Genomic DNA, 22,426 nt, shown 5'->3' with positions numbered 1-22,426 from the left:
TGGAGAATGGCTCGTGTCGGATGGTCTGGTGGTAGACGAAGGACATGGCCAAACCAGCGGGTGCGACATTGTGCGACCAAGGAAGATGCTCGGGGCTGGCACGTGCGGACTCTGAGCTCTTTATTGGAGACTCGCCTGGGCCACCTGATGTAGACTGAATACGCGGCTCATGTTGTTGTTGGCCGCGGACTCAAGCCAAAACCTCTCCCTATCTTCAGCGATGGCCACATTGGGCAGGCGGTTAGGGTTAGGGTCTCCGATACTCCGTGAGGTCGCCTCGGAGCCGGGCCTCACGCCGCTGGTCTATGATGTTGAGTGTCCTCTCGGATATCCAGGGCTTTCTCAGGGAGGATCGCGGGCGTCCGAGGACATTGTGAGCAGACTGGAGGACACTTTCCTTGAAGGCCGCCCAGTCTGTCAGCTTGTCAGGAGCCAGGGCATCGAGAGTGCGGCGGATGGAGCAACTGAAGTCTCTGGCGAAGTTGGGGTCGCTGAGTCGGGAGGAGTCGGGGCGAGGCAGAGTCTTGTGCTGGTTGGCTCGGAGCTTTAGCTTGAGCTGGGCCACCAGCAGACGATGGTCTGTGTTGCCAAGCTGTGCTCCTCTGAACACCCAGTTGTTGGTTACAAACGACTTCCAGCGTCGTGATATCAGGATGTGGTCCAATGCCTTCCTGGTTCTGCCATCTGGGCAGTACCACGCCCAGTGATGGATGCGTTTCCAGGGAAACCAGGTGTCAGCAACACAGAGGTTGTTTTGGTGACAGAGGAGGAAGAGGCGGTTGCCATTGTCGTTTGTTGTGCTGTCAACGAAGGTGGGGCCGACAGGTGAGCCGGGGGACCGATGATTGCTGGATAGAGTGGCGTTAGCATCAGTGAGTATGATGGTGATGTCGTGTGGTGGGGCTTGGTCGACAGAATGGTGGAGTTGGTTGAAGAACGCGTCCTTCGCATCCTCATCAGCGACATCGGGGGGGGCGTAGGCGACGATCACTGTCATCTTGCCGTGATGGTATAGGAAGCGAGCAGACAGTAGTCTGTCGCTTATGGGTGTCCAGCTGATGAGGGACCTCCGGAGGGCTTTTGGAATGGCAAGAGCCACACCGTAAATGCCGGTCCGACTCTCGGGGCCACTCCAGATTTAGCAATAGTTGCTAGCTGTTGTTTCACCATTGCCTTGCCATCGTACTTCACAGAGCCCTGCCAGGGTGATGTTATAGCGACAGAGCTCTCGGGACAGCAGGGTGTCAGGACAATCCAGGTGGCGACACGGGTCTTACGACAAAGGTTGATCCGTACTCGTTGGTCGGGGGCAGGCTCGGGTCCGTTACCGTGTTGGTCAGTCCGGCTTCTTTCTCTGGTCAGTTTCATAACTAAGGGGGTTTCTCCTGGGGGACTTGTTAGCCCTCCGCAGGATAGTCGGCTGGTGGGGCTGCCACCTCACAGCGTACCAACACGCTGGGGTCTTTGTTTGTCTGGAACCAACCCCAGAGACCGGCCCGCCATGGGTGACCCTACCAGGAGCAAGCTCCCGACAATATCGCTCTCCAGGGTCACTGGAACACGCAAGCCTCCTCGTCGCATCAAGGCCAGACCCATCCGAGAATCAAGTATAGTCATGTTTATTTGTGACACCTTTAATCACAAGGAGTCTGAAAGGGCTGCACAGACCACAGACTATTACAAGCTACAGACTATTATTACACCATCCCCTGATGTTAAACCTACATGAGGGCATGGAAAAACTCAAAAGCATGAGGAAAAACCTTGAGAAGGCACCGCACATGAGGTAATCCCCTTCCAGGATGACCAGTCTGCAATGGATGTTGCAATAACAAACAATAACATTAAAAGTAAAATATGTAATAACTAAAGTATGATATAAAATAAACAATATAATAAAAAGGATGACCAGGATGACAAACAATACACAGATATTGTCAATATCAAATATAGGTCATACATATGCTATAAAATCTAAATGTGTTTTAAGCCAATATTTAAACAGTTCCACTGAGGTTGCAGATCAAATCTTAGAGGGCAGAGCATTCCACAGCACAGGGGTCCAAATGGAGAATGGTCTCAAACTTACAGATCTCTTCTTGGCTCTTGGGATACTAGTAGATCAGCATTTTCAGAGCGAAGGCTTTGGAAAGGAACATCTGGTAAAATAAATCTGAAAGATATGAGGGAGCAAGTCCATGCATAATTTAGTATATTACCAACATAAGCTTAAAATCACATCTTAAGCTAACAGGAAGCCAATGCAGGTTAGCTAGCAGGGTAATGTGATCAAACTTTCTTGTCTCAGTTAAAAGCCACGTTGCAGCATTTTGTGGCCATTGTTGCATAATTGTATTCCTCAGTAAAAAACAGCCTATTCTTGGAATTTGGCCCATCACAAGCAAGAAAACTGTGCAGTTTACCCCTTTTGACGTCAAGACTTGGATGTGTCTGCTTACATGGGACTTCTATGCATACATGATACATGATGTGACTTCATCACAGGGCACACATTAATGCACAGCTGTGTGAGTTGGAATTCCCGCTTCCTGTTTTCCATAACGTACGAGAGATGGGTGACAGCATCGGCAAAATGCTGTGGCCTGGTTACGTATGTTCAGTATAGGAAGCCTATTAATTAAAATGTTTTATTGCCAATCTCACTTTTCCACTTCACTCTACTCTTTGCAAAAGGTTTGGACGGTCTTATAACTCATCATGAACATGCTTTGCTAAAATAATAGGTAAGATAAGGGGAAGTAGGTGTTAATGGGATTGAGCCATGTCATGGTACCAACTGCCTCTTTTTGGGGGGGCTGTTGGGGACATGAGCGATGTATATGTATATTGTATAATTGTGTACATACAACATATACACCGTACATATATTTCATCATCAAACCATGCCTGGTTCCTACACTGAAGTCAACCAAAACACTGAAGAAAGGAGAGCGCCTGCTGCTGTGCTGGCTAGTACAAGTACTTTGAGGTTTGTCTTTTTTAACAGGGTCAGTAAATTAGTTTTTTCTCAGTAAAGGGATCAGTCTCTGCTCCAGTATTCCATAGTACATTTTTTGGTGTATTTTTCTTTTAATGAAATTCAACTCCGCAATTCCAGTTCCACTTCCAATTCCAGAGCTACTGTGTGTATTTATGCATAACTGTCAGGCTCTTTAGAATTACGATATATCTTAATGCAATGATTGATCGCAAGGATTGAGTGTCGCTGATCAAAGTCCACTACTGTCACTACTCGGTTCGATTCCTGTTGCCCACGGGATTTTACAGTTTATCGATTTGATCAATTATAACTTATAATCACAAATAAATAATTTAAAATAATAACCAATTTTTACCATGTGAATTTCCATTCATATTGACCAAAATATGCGGTATATTGGTGCACCCGATTATATGTTGTGATTGCCTAAGTGAAGTCACCTGGGGCAATCGTTTGGCGCGCTGGAGCGCACTTCCTGATTGGCTGACATTCTCCTCTCAAGCGGTCTGCGTCCAGAGATGGACGTCCGGGTATACTCTTTGTATCCCTGAGTGTTTCTCCAGACTACAAGGTACCCACTACTCCTCTTGCCTGATTCATGCCTGCCTTCCGTTTTTGACCTTTTTCCACGTTTTGCGACCTACTCTTCCGCCCCGGCCATCGACTTACCTGCTCAGCTGTTCCGTCCGTCCACCCGTCTCAAAGCTGCTACTCCGCCCGAAGAGGCTGACGACCGACAAGCGCGGACGTCCCAAGCCAGCTCCAACAACTTTTTCAAATAAAAGCACTTTTGAAACTGACGCTATTGGATACGAGAGTCCGTTCTGGTCCATGACATTATAAGAGGGACTTTTTCCAAATCTGGCCAAATTGGATTTTTAAGGTGCATCTTAGTCTGCAAAGTACGGTATATTGAATATTTTCCATCCATCCATTATCTGCACAGCTTATCCTCACTATGGTTGTGGGGGCTCTGGAGCCCATCCCAGCTATCTTCAGGCAGTGGGCAGGGGACACCCGGAACTGGTTGCCAGCTAGTCGCAAAGCACACAGACACAGATAACTCACTTACTCAATTACCCTTAAGGACAATTTGGATGATTTCCCATCTAGCCAGCTCAGTAGCCTAGATGGTAGGGCGCCCGCTCTGAGAATGGGAGGTTGCTGGTTCAAGCCTCGGCCGAGTCATACTTACTTACAACATTGGTACTCATTGCCTCCCTGCTTGGCGCTCAGCATTAAGGGTTGGAATTGGGGGGTTTGGTCACCTAATGACTAAAATGGCTACGCCCTGTTTGGCTGTCGCTGCATCGGCTCGCTACAGTTTAACTGTACGGGTCAGGTGTATCGACATTTCGTTCTGTGTGCATTGTTACAAAGAATGACAATAAAAGTAAGTTCTAGTAATTGTAGTAAATATAAAAATACAAGAAAAATAGTAATGTTAATATGAGCAAAAACAGAATTGATATTCACCTCTTATGTTAGTATGAATCCTTTGACAGATTGGCATTAAAAATTTATAATTTAAAATCTTGACAAAGATTCCATTGAGTGGGTGTTCATAAAGGCTTAAGGTAGAAATCGTACTCGTTGGGACTACTAAGTATGGCCCAGGATGAAGGGACGATTCATAAAAATCATTAAAAGTAAGCAACACTTCATTTTAGAGCCTACAGTAAAATGTTTGATTTAACTTTTTACCCACATCACAGGTCTCCGACGTCATGCCCGCGGGCACCAGGGTGCCTCTGAAGAACAGCAGAGGTGCCTACGGACACGTTCTGAAAATAGCTCAACAGTGCAGGTCATTGTGATTTTACTAGAATTATTTTTCTAGTGAGTTGACTGCGTCTATTTAACCCTATTTCCAAGAATAACCTGGTAATAACAAACTAACAACATAGTAATAACATAGTTATTTTAGGAATACATATCAAACTGGGTGCCCATTGTGCATAAAGTAGCTCTCTGGTCCAAAGAGGTAGAAGACCCATGACCCAGATGTATTGCCTTAGAAATGTATCTTACAAATGCATATTCCGTAGTAAGTGTTTTTTGGGGGGATTGATCCAACATTGTTGGAGCTCACAAAATAAATTTACAAGAATTGTATGACCATAAATTAAAATTCTTTGAGAAAGAAGGAATAAGGAATACAGGAAAAGGTGGGTGGATTTAATTAATTGGACCTTACGCATCATTCCCGGCACTCTTCCATTTTTGCCGGGACAGCAGATGCTCCTCCCCTTTGACTTCAGGATGAGATATATCTGCACTACAATAACATGTACGGCTTTATCTGCACAGGGCCTGCTGGGAAGTCATGAAAAAAAACGAAAAGGATCGGCGAGGTGTAATGGAGCAGCCTTTCAAATGACAGCTGAGAAAATGCCATTTAAATTCCCTTTAGGATGTGTACATTAGTCTTGGCCAGACATTAGCTGGGCCATGATTGCTCTCTTATCACAACCATTACAGGCAACCCCTTTAAAGAGGCAGCGCGGGAACAAATAGTTGTCTTTATGGTGTAGAGAAGCAGAAAGGCTTTGCAATTACAAATTGCCAGTGCCAGTGATTTTCACTGCACAAAGATTTCTCTACTCGGTCATTTTAGTGGGAAATTAGAAAGGTCTGTTTTATATGCTAGTCAGACAGGACGAGAGCTGTAGTATTGTCTTGTTTATCACATTGCTAATTGCTTTCCATGTAAAGAATATATTGTCATGATTACAAGTAACTCAATATTTTATCACAAACCCATCCAGGGTGTTGCGAAAGCAAAGGTCAGAAACATAGGTTAGTATAGTAAATGGTGGTCTTTTATTTGGGAAGGGTATGGTACACAGCCAATCAGGTAGCGAGGGAACAATCCTGCAGACAAGGGGTCGGTGCTCCAGTAAGCCCAAGCAGCAGACATGAAGTATATACAATGGGACCTCGCTACTTCGCGCTTCGACGTTCGCGGGTTCAGAGCTTCGCGGGCCAAAAAAATATTAATAATAAAATAAAATAATTAAAAAAAAACAATAGTTAAAAAAAATATATAATATATATATATATATATATATATATATATATATATATATATATATATATATATATATATATATATATATATATATATATATATACATATATATATATTTATATATATATATATTTATTTTTTTTAAAGCGTTTTTGAAGGGGCGTCGCTACTTCCTGGTTCCACGTTCGCGGGTTCAGACCTTCGCAAGTCTAAAAAATAATAATAATTAAAAAAAAAACATTTTCTTAAGCATTTTTGAAGGGGCGTCGCTATTTCCTGGTTCCACGTTCGCGGGTTCAGAGCTTTGCATGTCTAAAAAAAATAATAATAAAATAATATAATTGAAAAGCATTTTTGAAGGGGGCGTCGCTACTTCGTGGTTCCACGTTCGCGGGTTCAGAGCTTTGCAAGTCTAAAAAATAATAATCATAGAATAAAATAATTGAAAAAAAAAATATTGCGTTGTTACTTTGCAGACTTTCACTTCTCGCGTTTTGGTCCCCATTAACCAGGTCTAAAAAATAATAATAATAAAATAAAAAATAAAAAATAATAATAAAATTGTAATTGCAGACTACGCCATGACTGCCATTTATATCTCTCCTTGTTGAACATCAATTAAATAATGTATTTTTTTTTCTTTTGAAGGGGCGCCACTACTTCGCGGATTTTCACTTTTCGCGGGTGGTTTTGGTCCCTATTACCCGCGATAACCGAGGTCCCACTGTATATTAATTGTCCGTAAACTTCTCTCATTTATTTTTAGATTTTGTTTTCAACTAAAACTGAAATAACACATGAATCTCAGGGCAGTCAGACTGTGATAGTCCTGCAGTCACGTTTGGTTTACTCTCTCTCTTCTCTCACTTGTCCATCCTTGTCCTGATGTCACTTGCCCTGGTTACACTCCAACCTCACCGCTCTCTCGTCACTATTCAAACCCTCGGTTTCGTTGCCTCTCATGTCACCTTCCAAGCCTTCTTGTCAAAGCCTTGATTTCTCCCAGTGTAACGAACCCTTGCCTCAATACCACAATACAACTATTCCTCAACTTTCTTTGAAGCTTATATTAATCCCTGATATCATCCTAACATTCGTTCCAGCTTTTCGCGACGTTTGCTTTTTCCATTTAACTTATGGCACTCTAAATCAGTTTAGAATATCGCAAATTGATGATGGTGTCCCCCAAAAGTTTAAAGCTATGTTGTATCGTGCTTTTGTTTGTTTATATTGTTAAATATTTTTACAATGTATCATTTACACTACAGTATTCATATTTTCAGACTTTGTTTTCAAATTATTGTGCAGAAGAAGGTATGCAGTTAGTTGACTTGTTGACATTGTTTTCAGTGTTTGTATTTTGTTACGTTGCTGTTAAACATGTTTTCATTGTATTGTTTACACTAATGTGGCACAGCAGGTGAGTGGTTAGCACGTCTGCAGCACAGTTCTAAGGTCATGGGTTCAAATCCAGCTACCAAGCCTTCCTGTGCGGAATTTGCATGTTCTCCATGTGCTTGCGTGAAGTTTATTCTGGCACTCCAGTTTCCTCCCACATTCAAGAAACATGCATGTCAGGTTAATTGGCTGGTCCAAATTGTCCCTAGGTGAGAATAAGCAAGTGACCTGTGTGTCTCTGTGAGCCCCGCGACTGGCTGTCAAGGTGTCCCCTGCCCACTGCCCGAGGATGGCTGGGATGGTATCCAGCACCCCCGCGACCCTACTGAAGATTAGCGTTGCAGATAGTGGATAGTCCTGTTTCTCTGTACGTTCCTTCTATCTTTCTCTCTCTCCCTCTCTCTCTCTCGGACCCTGGTGTTATGGAACGCCCTGCCTCTGGAGATAAGATCTGCAACCTCAATGGAAGTTTTTAAATCGAGGCTTAAGACACACTTCTATTCCAAAGCTTATGATTGATGCCCACCTCATATTCTGTATTGTCCTGTCTTCTTCCGACTGCCTGCATGGTGGTGATACGAAGGAGAAGGACGATTTGAGATGAGTCAGCGGACCAGCGTCTGACCTGAAGCACGTCAACCCCTGCATTTACCAGCTGGCAGAGATGGGAAGCTGCGTCGTGGCTGTCATAGACTTTCTGGACTAGTTTACAGGCTGGGGCGTCGTTGCTGTCATGCACTTTACGGACATTTTCAACATCTCACCTAGTGTTTACTATTCTGTGTAAAGTAATGCTAATTGTGATTCTCCCTGGTCAATCCTGGATGGGGGGTTACCACATGTTAGGTCCTTTCTCAAGGTTTCTCTTTTTTCCTCACACTGAGGTTTTTGAGTTGTTCCTTGCCCCCATGCTGGTTTAAGATCAGGTAATTGTGCAATTGTGTAATTGTAACCCTGTGCAGTCCTTTGAGACATTTTTTGTGATTAAGGGCTATATAAATAAATGTGACTTGACTTGACTTGACTCTACTTACAAGTCAAGTCGAATGGATGGATGTTTACATTACAGTATCCATACTTTTTTTACTTTATTTTCAAAACATTGTGCAATTGCTAGTACTTTTGTAACATTGCTGCATTTTTCATTTTACCTTTGTTGTCAGTTGTATAAAAATATTTGTATCTATTTTTTCCCTTCTGTTTAGGTTTTGTTGTAGTTATGTAAATAAAAATACAATTAGCAACTAAAATATTTGTAGTGTGTTGATCCTAAGTATAAACTATCTCAAGTGGGCGGGAGTTACAATTATTTAATGATCATGACATTTATGACCAAAACATATTGGTATTTGTATTGATTGATACTAACCTGTGTTTACTTGGATTTGTTCGAAAACAAAATTGTAAGTATCGCCCATGCCCATTATCTATACTTAATACTTAAAAAAATAAAAGAGAACACTATTACTTTAACAAAAAATGTAGTTTCACACCTCTATTGTCATTTTATAATAAACATTGGGTCTTTGAGGGAATTTTATACAACTTTATTAAAAGATCATTAAATTAAATTAGAAATAGGATGTGTAATATAAGCAAAACACGTCACAGAATCGTATGTTTTCAGGTTCATGTGCAGTTCACGACCAGGTTTCAGAGTAATAGTAGTTCGAAACACGGTTAATATGACAAGTGAAATTACTGACCATGTGCAGATAGCTAGACGATAGATGAGTTGAACTCCTAAAATTTCCAAACATTTAATTCTACAACACACAAATATAGATTGTGAACTGTTATATATGTTGATTTGGGGTGCCCTGATACCGTTTGGTGGTATTGGAGAAGATCAAACTACAACACATATCAACGCTTTGAGACTTTTTGGAATACAATGCCAGAGGCAAGATAATACCTGGAGCTCAATACATTAATGTGGTCATTAACCTTTGACCAGAAATTGCTGACCATTAACAGATTTAAAATCATGCTGGGGAGAACGGTAGATCGTCTATATGTGCTCTGTTATTGGCTGGTGACCAGTTCTGAGATAAGTAGAGTAATCAAAGAGAGCTGGCTCTATGACGGGTTTCAGTCAGTATTCGGACTAATACTTTACAAAGGAACACATTCTTGGAACTCAATTACTTTTCTGTTTCACGTTATTTGTAAAAACAGTTTTTGCATGGTGCATTACTGTGTTATTTTGCTATTTATTAATATTTTCTGAAGGGTGGGCATGATTAAATTTAAATATAAGGTGCAACTGAAAATGGTCAGGCACAATGTTTGAATGAAAATTACTCCTCATGGAGATTTTCTCCCTACCTTATATACTCGCATTTAAGCAAATTTACGACTACAAAATAAAATACTCACATCATGGGGTCACCATATATGTGAACATTTGGTTCTGTGTCACCAGTAGCGGACGGTAGGCCGCATGTGGAGAGGGCGGTGTAGCTTATACAGGAACAACAAACAAAATCAATGGAGCAAACCTGAGCACAGAATCTACGTTAAAAGGGTGCTGAATTTTGATCTTTTAACTTGTAAAATTATTTTTGCAATACACCATGCCAGGAGAAAAAAAGACAACAGCTTGGACAGTAACAAGGAATGGCGATGGCGAAACTGGATGCACGCCTGGCCCTTCCAGTGAATCTCCCCAGCTTCTGAGGTGAATGATGCAAGTGTGTCAGTGTGGCGGGTGTCGACAGCGACTCTTGACGCGTGCATGGTCCCTCCCAAGGAACTTCCCAGCTGTGACGCCGGTCCGAATGCGATTTCCTTTAACTGGTGCAGACCAGGGAGTCCGACTATTTAATCAAAACAGCATCGACGCAATGTGAACTCTGTGCAGTGCTCTGAATGTCAAAGTGAAGAAATTCAATGAAGTGCGGGTAAACGGCCGTAGTTACTGACTGCTAGCCAATCAGAAGGCAGAAAAAAACAGGATATAGGAAAGAATTACTGTACACATTTTCTTATATATATTTTATTACGTGGATGCTTTAAAGCAGTATTAAAGGATGGACTTATATGCAAGTGTACACAATAATTAGGATCAGGCTTGTTATTTTCAGAGTAACGCACCACTACTTTGTCAGGTATATTGAGGGTGACAGATTTACTTTTTGAACAAAGTATCTAGTAACTTTAACTATTTGCTGTTTTTCAATAACGTGCCTAAAACTGGTTTCAGCTTAACCAAATCTCTGAGAAAATAAACTATGGAATTGACAAGGCAGATCCTCTCCAATCAAAACCATAACAACTGCTTTAAGAAATCCTTCATCCTCGTTGTCAAAGCCATTGGAAATTCTGTGCGAGTTGAATCATCAACAGGGCATCAACAAATACAACCAGCACACTTCCTGTCTTTGGTGCTCACTCGTGGTGTTTCACTTTTATTAGGCTCTTACAAAGTCGAGGTTTTGTTTAAAAGTTTGTGCTACACAGCGGGCATGGAGATGAGGTGACCCAGAACATTTGAATGAAAAAGGAAAGCTTGGACAGTTAAACCAAATATGCCTAAAACACATGGTGCTGAGCCTATCCTAGGGCAAGGGACACCCAGGACTGACAGCTAACATCACACAACAAATATTGATACCTGGAAACAATTTGGAATCACCAATGTATGTTTTTGGAATGTGGGAGGAAATCAGAGTGACCAGAGAAAACCGAAGCAGGAACGGGAGAACAAGCAAACTCCAGACAGGGAGGCCTGTAGCTAGAATTGGGCCTCTGAATTATAAGGCAGACATGGTAACCAGTTAGGCGCGGTGCCACCTTCCGTACGATTTATACTCTTCTTAAAAGACTTTACATTATTTTATTTTTCTTGATTCAGAGTACTATTGGGGCAGATGGTTTAGGTTATCAATAAGACAAATTAGGTACAGTATTAAAATAAACGCTGAAATCACCCAGAAGGCACGTTAAATGAAAAACAAAAAACAAAAATCGACTGATAGACGAGGATGTCAAGAGACAAGTTTTTGTTAAAACAAAAGGAATTCTCCTGGATCAGATTAAAACACGGCTGATCAAGAGGATTGATGAGAATATATTATTCCGATGTCCAGATTGACCTGTAAATACAGTATGCTCATCACAGCATCAGTCGTGTGAGTAACGCATATATGGTTTTTGGTGTAATGCCGAGATGCCATCCTGGTTCGCACCGAACAGACGACCCTCTAGAATACCCTTGATCAGGCTGATGTCATCTGAGTGACACTCACCTGGTCTGGTCAGGTTCTTGTTGCACATTCTTGGTGCACGTCCAATCCCACTTTTAACTTGAAAACTTGTGATTTGTTCATTGTGATGTGATGTTTGTTGCTGAAAAGAAAAACTAAACAAAATACAACAACAGATCATCCGCAAGTTTCAGTTCCATCAAATGGTTCAACAGCTGCATACAAAAATTGCAGGCCAATGGGCACATTTCTGAGCCTGGCAAAAAGTAATTCTAAAACGTGATTTGTTAATTGATATGACATGAAGACAAACGTGTGACATTAGCGCAAACAGGAGAAAACTAATGCAATTAAGCTGACAGACAAGTTGAAATTACTGTCCTCTATGTTTACTATCAACTGTGTCTATTTAGGCAAAACACAAAATAAAGCATCAGTCATTAATCAGCAAGTATTGATGGACAAAATATTATTACTACTATAATTAACACTACCTGTATAATGAAACAGATACTTTTTAGGCAGGCAGAGAAGGCCTTGTTGGCTCTTTACACTGTGTAAACGCATCTTAACAATTCATGGTATTAGGCATTGTTAACGGTAAACCCGTGTACTTAAACACATCAGGAGTGATAATTGTGTGGGATGGAGTTTACAAGTAATACATGTAATGGATACGGTAAGACTCAAGAGTTGGACTTTCATATTCGAAACCCAATCTTCAGCTCAAAAATATACGAAAGAGGTTATCAGTTCACAGTGGTCCTAACACCTCGGATTTTGGAGCCAAAATGCCACACAGGAAGTCACACTCATGCAATCATAACAAACAGTCTTTCTTGTTTAATTTACTCTAAGTACTTCTTTAATTGCAAACTACGCCATGACTGGCATTTATATCTCTCCTTGTTAAACATCGATTAAATAGCTAATGGCTTTGTCCAATTTTAAATTGTAATATTGTGCCAGCTTGCAAACATATGGTGGTGAAAAAAAAGGGAGGGGGGGTGTGTTGTAACTAATGCATGTGGGCCAGACGCTGACATGAAACTCAAATAACACTCAGCCGTTGCCCAGACGTCAGACAAATGTGTTAGGAAAAGGAGGTGAGAAGGAATCAAAGTGAGGAGAAAGTTGTCCCATAAAGCTGCTACAGTTCTGCACAATGGGCTGCTGTTAGGTGTCACCATGGCAACAATACCGCAACAAGATGGGTGGGGTGTATCTCTTTCAGCCTTGAAGAACGCTACACACGCGCACACACACACACACACACACACACAGACACACACACACACACACACACTTACACACTCGGCACAGAAACATATTTTCCTACAAACAACCCCAATAATGGGAGTTACCACTCTCTAATCAAATTATTAATTTTCCAACTCCTTGGCCATACAAGAGTCGCAAGGTTTCTGGAACCTGGATAACAGCTGACATCAGGCAGTTGGCAAGGGAGACCCAAGATTGGTTGCAGTCACAGGGCGCAAAGAGACAGACACTCTCAAACCCGAGTACAACCTGAACCGCAGCCTGGGTCGGGCCTAAAATGTAAATCATTATGTTCGGGTCGGGCCAGGCTTCTCTCTATCGCTGTCTTTTAAAGAATGAATCAAATCTAATCCACGATACTTTATAAATCAGAATTTGTGTTTGTGGGTATGTGTGTGTGTGTGTGTGTGCGTTTGTATGTGACACACAGGCTCAGAAACGGCCGAACTGATTTTTTTGTGACTATTTACACAAATGTACTTTAGGCCTCCGTGACTGTCTTTAAAAAGTCTGCTGTTTTTTTGTGGGTTTCGGACAGATTAAGCTCTGCAGCTCCAGACCACCAACCCCTCTAAGCAGCCAAATATAACTTCTATCAGCAACGCCAGGCCATGAAGGCTCATATATGTTAATAAAATATACATTCAAACAATGTGTGGATACTAAACTAAAAAACACAGAGTAGGCCAGAATGTGCAAGAAACACCGGGATTAAATCAGTCTTTTGTCACAACTCACTGTAATGTTGCTACGCTGACACCTAAGTGTGCTGACGTGTTTCCAGGTCATGACTAGTTATGACAACAAGAGACCACAAAAAAAAACAGAAGTCATGTTACCTTCTAGGGTTTGTTTGTGACCAATGCATCGCTCCCTCTTTGTTTACTTGCAGGTAGTGTGTGGCAGGTGGCGTTGCTGGCTACTACTGCCGTGATGCGACACAACCTGGGTTAGGGTTAGGGTTTTTGTCACCTTGTCAACTGACTGCATAAGTTGCAGCAGCACTCTGCTGGTATTATCCGCCCTGAAGGGTATTTTGAATCTCCGCCTAGGACCACTGTTCTAAAGCGTTTCATACTTACCTGTCGCTCCTCTTCTTCCGAAATCTAACATGTCAATCGGGACTTCCTGTTTCTGACCAGCAAGCTTTCTGCCTCTGTGAACTCCTCCGGCATTGTGAACACCCTCAGCCTCTGCTGCCTATTCCAGTATTTAGAATAAACTCCTAAAACTGCTTCCGTATTATTTCGCTGCATTTAGGGTCCAGTCATTTAGAAAAACATAATAAGTTGCCTTATGACAACACTCAATGTACTTAACCCAAGCAAAATAAAGAAAAAAACTGCTTCCTGCCTCTGTCTATCATCCACCCATTATTGTTCTCTCTGCCTCCCTCTCTCCTTAAGTGCTGCACTAAATTAAGGACTTACTGCTGCTGTGGTTAATGACACTTAAAATGGTTCTGTCAAACCTTAAAAAAGTCCATCAATGACGGAAAATTGTTGATTATCGTCTCTGCAGACACAGAAATATAAGATATGTAAATCATAACAGTCTTGTGATCGTTTCCTTTAATCCTTGAGGAACAATGACAAGCGAATGCAATGTTGTCTGTTACTGGAGCTACCACCAATGATAACACAAAAAGAAGACATTTCACATTTATGTTGCAGTCTGGCACTATTTGTAATAGGGCTTAGATTTTGCGCAATGCGGACTTTATTCATGTTTTCTTTCGCCGCAGTATTAAATATGTGTTCGTTTTGGTAATTGCTATCGGACCCTGTAGTAAAAGCTCTTTTGAATGAACACATGATCCAAAAACATGTGACGTAAACAACTTGGAATACAGCTGAAAACTGCACTGCTGAAAACAGCTTAAGGCATGTGAAAGCACGGCGCTGTTGGCATTCTGCAGCCGGCCAGTTAACCAGCCAGGTTACCAGCTAGTCGCAGGGCTCACAGAGACAGACAACTTACCCGCTCATTCACACCTAGGGACAATTTGAACCAGCCAATTAACCTGACATGCACATTTTTGGAATGTGGGAGGAAACTAGAGTACCTAAAGGCCAATACTAAACATTAATAAGTTTACCATTTTTATTCAGTTATTGTAGAGTGGTGTGAAAAGACCGACAATAAATCCAGATAGTTTCCCTTTCACTCTGCGCTTAAAAAAAATATCTTTTGAAATAAAATTTTCTCTCTCAATGCCAACCAAAATACACACTGACGTCAACATTAAGAAAGGATGCACTTTTATACTTTTACTTCTTTTATTTTGTATTTTGTATTCAATCCACACATTTATATGGGAATGAGCACATTTGTGTGATGTTACCTGCCACCCTTCCATAGGTTCTTTTATGGATAAAGGCTCTTCGCACTAGAAAATAATTACATAGTTTTTCAATTAAAGTGAAGTCACACTATGAGGTCATCCAATTTGTTGTTGAAAATTTGATATTTCTATATTATTACCGTATATCCGGTGTGGGCAAACTACGGTTTGCGGGCCACATGCGGCCTGACAAGCTCTTTATCCGCCCCACTGAACGGAAAATCTATGGTCTAACCTTAATGACAAAACATATAATGAGAAATAAAGTGCTACTTATTAAAAAAATGTTTTTGGGGTGCCAGCTTCACCCCCATTATACATGCACATTTATAATCACCTCTCAGGTAAAGATGACAATGTCGTGTAAAATCATATATTAGTCATTATGGAGCATTTTTTGGACAAGGGAGGAGGGGACTTTTTTTCTTTATCTTTTGTTGTGGTTGAGAAAACGAAATAACAAGGAGTTCTCCATTGAAGCAGGAGTTACCCGTGAACAGAAAGTTGCAATGTATTTTGTAGTACAAACACATGGTATTAATTAAATTGGGACACATGCTGCAACATTCAGGACATCAAGGAGTAGCACCAAAAGAAATTGAATAAAATTCCAGTTTATGCAAGAGTCACACCCAACTCAAATCATTTTATAGAATGTGAGCTGTTTGTAACACAATCTCAGTGGCCAGATGACAGGCATCATCATCATCACCCAACCCGCAGTCTCTTTCTGGATTGTTTTTCATAATTGCGCTGTTCACGATTACAGCACTTAAAAAAACACGCGGGAAAACAGAGCCCATTTGTTATCCAACATCTGAGACTAGTGGTTACAGCCTGTTCCGTCAACTTTGAGACACGCAACTGTTTCAATGGCTTTGGATAGATGTACAAATGAATCACTTTATTTCGTCACAGTGACATCATTTTGCAGTTTGCATGTACCGTAATTTGTAATAGCATTTCAACCCTGCGGCTTATGCAGAGATGGAGCTAAAGTATGCTGCCAGGGGCGCTCGAACAGAAAAGGCAGATAAACACCAAAGAATGAGTGAAAGGTACCGCATTGCGCTTTGTACATGAATACATTTATCATAAACTGTCCCACAAAATAGAAAATGTAAAAGGAAAATTATAAGAAGCAGCTTTCAAGTTAAAAACAATTATAGCTGTTGCACGTAAACCTCACATTGATGCATCGATAGAGTTTGTTTTGACAACTTTGAAAACTCTATGTACCGTCTTTCTTTGCAAATACTGTATCTCGTGATTCAATGTGGTCACGTGAAGCTTATAATCATGTGTGTATTAGGAATGTGCAAAATATTAAAACATTAGTGTGTTAGGAATTGGACAAAGGTAAAATGAACATGCATGTTTTTGGAATGTGGGAGGAAACCGGAGTGCCCGGAGGAAATCCACGTAGGCATGGGGAGAACATGCAAACTCCACACGAGGAGGCTGCAGTAGCCTGACTAGAACCCTGAACCTCTGCATAATGGGGCTGCGTGCCAACCACCCAGCCGCCGTGCCTTGAGACAATTAGTTATTACATTTCATAACCTTGAGACAGGTCACTGAAGACCAAAACACCACATAAGGGTGCAGCATATAGTCAGGTCCAGAAATTGCAGTCATTATGTTATTTTGACTGTTATTGTGCACTGCTGTTCATTGTATTGACTATTATGCACAGTTTAAATCATTTTCACTTTTGGACAATCATATTCCACAGCCTTTGGGCCCGGTCACACAGCCGTTTGCGTCTGTATCGAGGCTGAATTACGGCCAGAAATTTCTGCCTGTGAAGCAGACGCTATTGGACGCTTTGAGATCGCCATTCAGACGAGATACAGCAGTGCTTTACACGCGGTCGGAAATTCACACGCGGTTGGCAGCGCGAAAAAGTTTTGCGCTGCTCAAAACTTTAGAGCCCGGTCACTCAGCCTTTCACGGGCGTATCGAGGCTGAATCACGGCCAGAAATTTCTGCCCGTGAATCAGACGCTGCTGGACGCTTTGAGATCGCCATATAGACGAGATACAGCAGTGCTTTACTCGCGGTTGGAAATTCACACGCGGTAACTTTTGAGAACTGTTATGCACTCTACCGTAAAGCTTATTATGCAGAAATAAGCTTTATGGTCGAGTGCATAACAGTTTCAATACGAGCGATTTGAATAGAAAAAGGCAAAATAAACATGTTACCTGCTCAAAAGTGATTTGTATACGGCGTGCATTACCGTTCAATTACATTCACAACAAATACAAAGACGGAATGGTTTAAGTTGTATTACATTCCCAACAAATGCAAGACAAAGTGGTTTTGGTTATATGTTCGCCATTAAATTCCCTAAAAGTGATATAAAAGTGAGATAAAACAAGATAAAAGTGGTTGTAGTAGCGAGGGGATGCAAATCTCGGCAAGGATGCATTTCTCGGCATAACGCCGGCTCGGGAGCTTTTATACCCGTGGTCCACACGAGAAAATGACGCGGAAATGACGCGATGAGGAAGCGGAACAGTCGCCGGCGTCTGTTTTGCGGGCATACCACCGATGAACAGCGGGTTGGCCAATTTTGCGCATTTTCCATCGCGGGCAACCACGGGCAAAAAAAAAACGCAAAATTTTACCCGCGATACAGACGCAAACGGCTGTGTGACCCGGCCCTTTAGGGCAGATCTGCTTTAATAAAAAGAAAGGGCTTAAGGGAGGGCTTTTACAACAGGTTGGAATTTCTTATCTGTGGTTTGGGATCTCCCCTGTTCTCCTTGCAAGTTCAAAATTGTATTTTCTCCTAATTTTGTGAGGTTAATGAAACTATAAACGTATCAAATAGTCAGAACTAAGAAGAAAAAACCTTTAGCTGGACGGCAATTAAATGGCTGTGTTGTGGAAGTACTTTCAAGATCCTACCATATATACGAGACGTAGGTGGCAGCTTCACTCTTTTTAAAGCTGTGGATCACAAAAACAATAGTGACCCCTTATCGGCGGTTGTGAGATAAACTTCAAACATGTCATTGACAGAAATCGTACTCACACGCTCACACAATATCGGAGGGTTGTGAGGACAACCCTTTGAAAAGGTTTTCAACGCCCCGAAACATCTGTGGCCTTTTATCCAACACTTGGAGGTAAAAATGTGCTTTGGGGACAAAGTCAAAAAACAGCTGAAAGTTATACAGGATGACGCTCAAATATATATTGCTCTACGAGTGAAAGAGCATTTGTGCGTTTGCTAAGTTAATTCATGCACAACCACAACAAACAGGTTCATTATTATATAGAAGCGAAGCTTTTTATTAGGTTATACCTTAAAATTGTCTTGTGATTCATTCATGTTGTATCTCTATCTCATTTTTCAAAAAACAGGATTGCAAAATGAATGACCTAACTAATAGGTTCATGCTCAAAAAGTATGGTGGAGCTGTTACTACTAATATCAAATTTTACAAGAGCCCTAATTGTTACTGTTTTCATAAATATTCAAATAGAATACGTATAAGTCAATAAACTTCAGTTTCCATTTGGATCATGATTCCCAAAGCATTTAACAATAGAAAATCCCCAAGTCACACCATCAAACAAAACCGTCAAATGAGTAGTAAAAACTGAAGTATGGTGACGTCGTCTCCCATTTACTCCTTTAGGGTCGTGTCCTGCCGTTAGCACTTAAAGTACTTCAATTGTGCTGTTTTGAGCCCCTCTGTTAACCATAAGCGAGGGTGTAATTGTATATTATCTTTCGTTCTAATTTCTTGCAAACAAAAACTGCTTGTTTTATTAACCATATTTTTCTAAACCTGCAGACTACCAATACACCAAAACATTAATATTTTCATTAATTTTGCAAAAGCTTTTCCTAATCATAGTCATGGAGGTGCTGTGAGCACACATTGAAATAGAAATACAAAGATTCAAATCTAATCCAAATAAATGTGTATAGCTGTTTTTAAGCAATGAATAGACAGTCTAAGTACTGTATAAAACATTCAGTGTACAATAGGCACACCAAACAACACTGGAACACAAAATACTCACACACACAATGGTGCAAATAAAACAAAAACAGAATATATGATATTTGAAATAAAATAAATGAAATAAATACCATTTATGGCAAGGCATAGACTAACCGTGTGAAGAAAGATACATGACTGAGGCCCATCCACGTTGGTTGGGATGGAAGAAGATAGCCACCGGAAAGATTTACAGGCATGGAACCATACCAAGATGTGTCGGCAACCCTGTAAAGGTGGCTGGAACTTTTCAAAATCAGTTATTATATTTGTTTTCCTCGATTTTGGTGATGTAACACAGTACTTGACACCCAGACGGATAAAGTGTCTTTTCAAAATTCCGCTGTGTGGGTGTGGGCCCTTACTTATTGATGACTGTATTTTATTTTTGATCTTTTAGCACCCTCAGACACATTATCTAGTCACAGGTTAAGACCATTTGGTCACACATTGACACGTGAGCAAGACTGCGTGGGTGGGCGGCCAAGACACTGCAAAATTATCCATCCATCCATCCATTATCTGCACCGCTTATCCTCAGTAGGGTCGAAGGGGTGCTGGAGCCCATCCCAGCTATCTTCGGGCGGTGGGCAGGGGACACACTGAACTGGTTGCAAGCCAATCACAGGGCACACAGGGACAGACAATTCGCTTGCTCATTCACACCTAGGGACAATTTGGTCCGGCCAATCAACCTGACAAGCATGTTTTTGGAATGTGGGAGGAAACCGGAGTGCCCGGAGGAAACCCACGCAAGCACAGGGAGAACATGCAAACTCCACACAGGGGGTTTGATCTCACGACCTCAGAACTGTGCCGCACACGCGCTAACCACTGTGCCGCCGTGCTTCCCTACTGCAAAATTAGAGACTATTTAATAAGGCATCATGCTTTTTTCCCCATTGTGCTGCCGTAGCTGTAAATTTGATCTAATCCAGTAATAATTACAAGACCACATTTGATCTTTTATTTTGTTTCTGTTGAGTAAAAAGGCAAAGAAGGGCAGGTTGAAGAGCGAGTTTATTTTTGTCATTGCTTTTTTTGTCTAGCATGAAAATGGTAAAAGTACCATAAATTCCGGACTATAGAGAGCACCTGATTATAAGCCGCACCCATCACATTTTAAGGGGAAAACCGATTTTGTACATACACGAGCCGCACCTGTATATAAGCCGCATGCGCCCACATAAAAGAACGTAACACAAACACAAGATGAATCCAAGCCAAACTTCAAGTTCCGCAATTGTAACTAAATGTCTTTCATTGAAGCACACAGTCTAAAAATCACGGCCGCCAAATTGAACGTAAAATGATATAGGTACTTAATGTCTGATGCAAACCTGCAAATTCTGGGTGCCCGTTGATAGTAATCCAAGGAAAAAAAAGTGTATATTTCCAAAGGTAAGGGTAGGAAAAATATATATCCACTATTGTCCGCCTTGTCCACAAAAACTCACCTTTACCGGTCTCCACTTCCTGTCAGCCAGCGTTTGCTCCGCCCCTCTATTTTAATTTGCCCGTGCAGAATAAGTGTCTCAAATAAATACAAATAAATACATTACAAAAATATACAGTTGTAAATACATATTACTCATATTTACAAAGAAAGACGGTACATCGAGAGAGTTTTCAAAGCTTTAATAATGATAATAATATAACTTTCATCCTAAACCGTGCCTTTGGCAGGTAGCCTCACGCTACTAACAACACGCTCGGATACCAGCCAACGAGTCTGTTAAGGAAAAACATACCGTACTTGAAAGAATCACGGTAAACCATCCTCTTCTTCCTCTTTATAATTAACATCTTCTAAGTTATCTTTCTCAACTTTGGAAAGAAACTTTATTATGTTGACGGCATCCCACGCTCCCTTATTCCAAAACACGCCAGCAATTCACCCGCATGGTACACTTTACCTGCATCTGATTTGTTTCCATTTATATCGGACTGCTCGATTGCTTTAGCTTGAAAGCTGCGTCACGAGCCTTTCTAAATACAAATTGCACGATAAGGGTATGTTTACGCTCAGAAGTTGCAGTCTTCCTCAGCGCATACATTCCACCGGTCTAAATCTTACCTTATATACTTGAGGGCCGCTCGCAGCGTTAAAAAAATTACATAAATCGGCCGCATCACTAAATAAGCCGCAGGGTTGAAAATTTGGGAAAAAAGTAGCGGCTTATAGTCCGGAATTTACGGTAAGAAAGGTTTGTCTCAAATCCAGTTGAAACACCAGCCCAAGCCCCCAAAAGATGAAAAAAATTAAAGGTTTATTTGAGTGCGTCTACTTGATGAATAAGTTGTGATCATCACTTTAAGCAAGGAGATGGCGACAGAGAGTAACAAATTCTGGACAGCAATAATGGGACATTTTGGAAGCGTTTACAGAAAATTACCATCACCGGGAAAATACACAATAGATTGTGTAAAGCATACAAGATGGTTATCAATAAAATCCCATACTACATGATAAAGATAGAAAAGATTGGTTGTTAAGGGGATGGAATTGAATTATCTTAATTGTCATTGATATCAACGTTGAGAACATCAGAGATCCAGTCATCAAGCTGGATTGCATATACATCTTTTCATTCATTGACAAAGAACCCCAATCGTGTTTTCAGGACTCTGTCGGACCTTTTCACCACTTTTTCTTATTTATTAGTGACAAGGAAGAGTAAGCGATAGTGTCGTTCAGTGTTTATTTGGAAACACAAAGAGGAAGTGAGATTGGATCCCAAGTGGGAACAAAGGATGCTGGTGAAGACACATGTTCATGCCAGGTGTGAAGTGTGTCCTGGAAGGACAACTCTGAGAAGGATTTTTGCTTGTAATGACTCATTTTTTCCAAGAGGCTAAAACCCATTTGTGTGTCTCACACTACAACTCAAGTGACTGGATGGTCTGTCTGTGGTTTCATGGTTTACTCTTTGTATTACATGATGAAACTGCAAAAGATCAGAAAAATAAATTCCTATGTAGTCAGACACTTGGAAGTGTAAATAGCAGATGCTTTAGCCACACTCACATGACACATGACTATTTGAAGCTAGTGGAGAAAATCAATTGGCTTCTTAACTTGCTTTCATGAAAATTTCTTGCCCACACAAACTGTTAATCGCATGTGGCAAACTCTTGTCC

Source organism: Urocampus carinirostris, chromosome 2 (assembly GCF_059441175.1).
Source record: "Urocampus carinirostris isolate Australia breed hairy pipefish chromosome 2, RoL_Ucar_1.0, whole genome shotgun sequence".
Taxonomy (NCBI): domain Eukaryota; kingdom Metazoa; phylum Chordata; class Actinopteri; order Syngnathiformes; family Syngnathidae; genus Urocampus; species Urocampus carinirostris.
Note: the sequence above shows the minus strand (reverse complement) of the source record.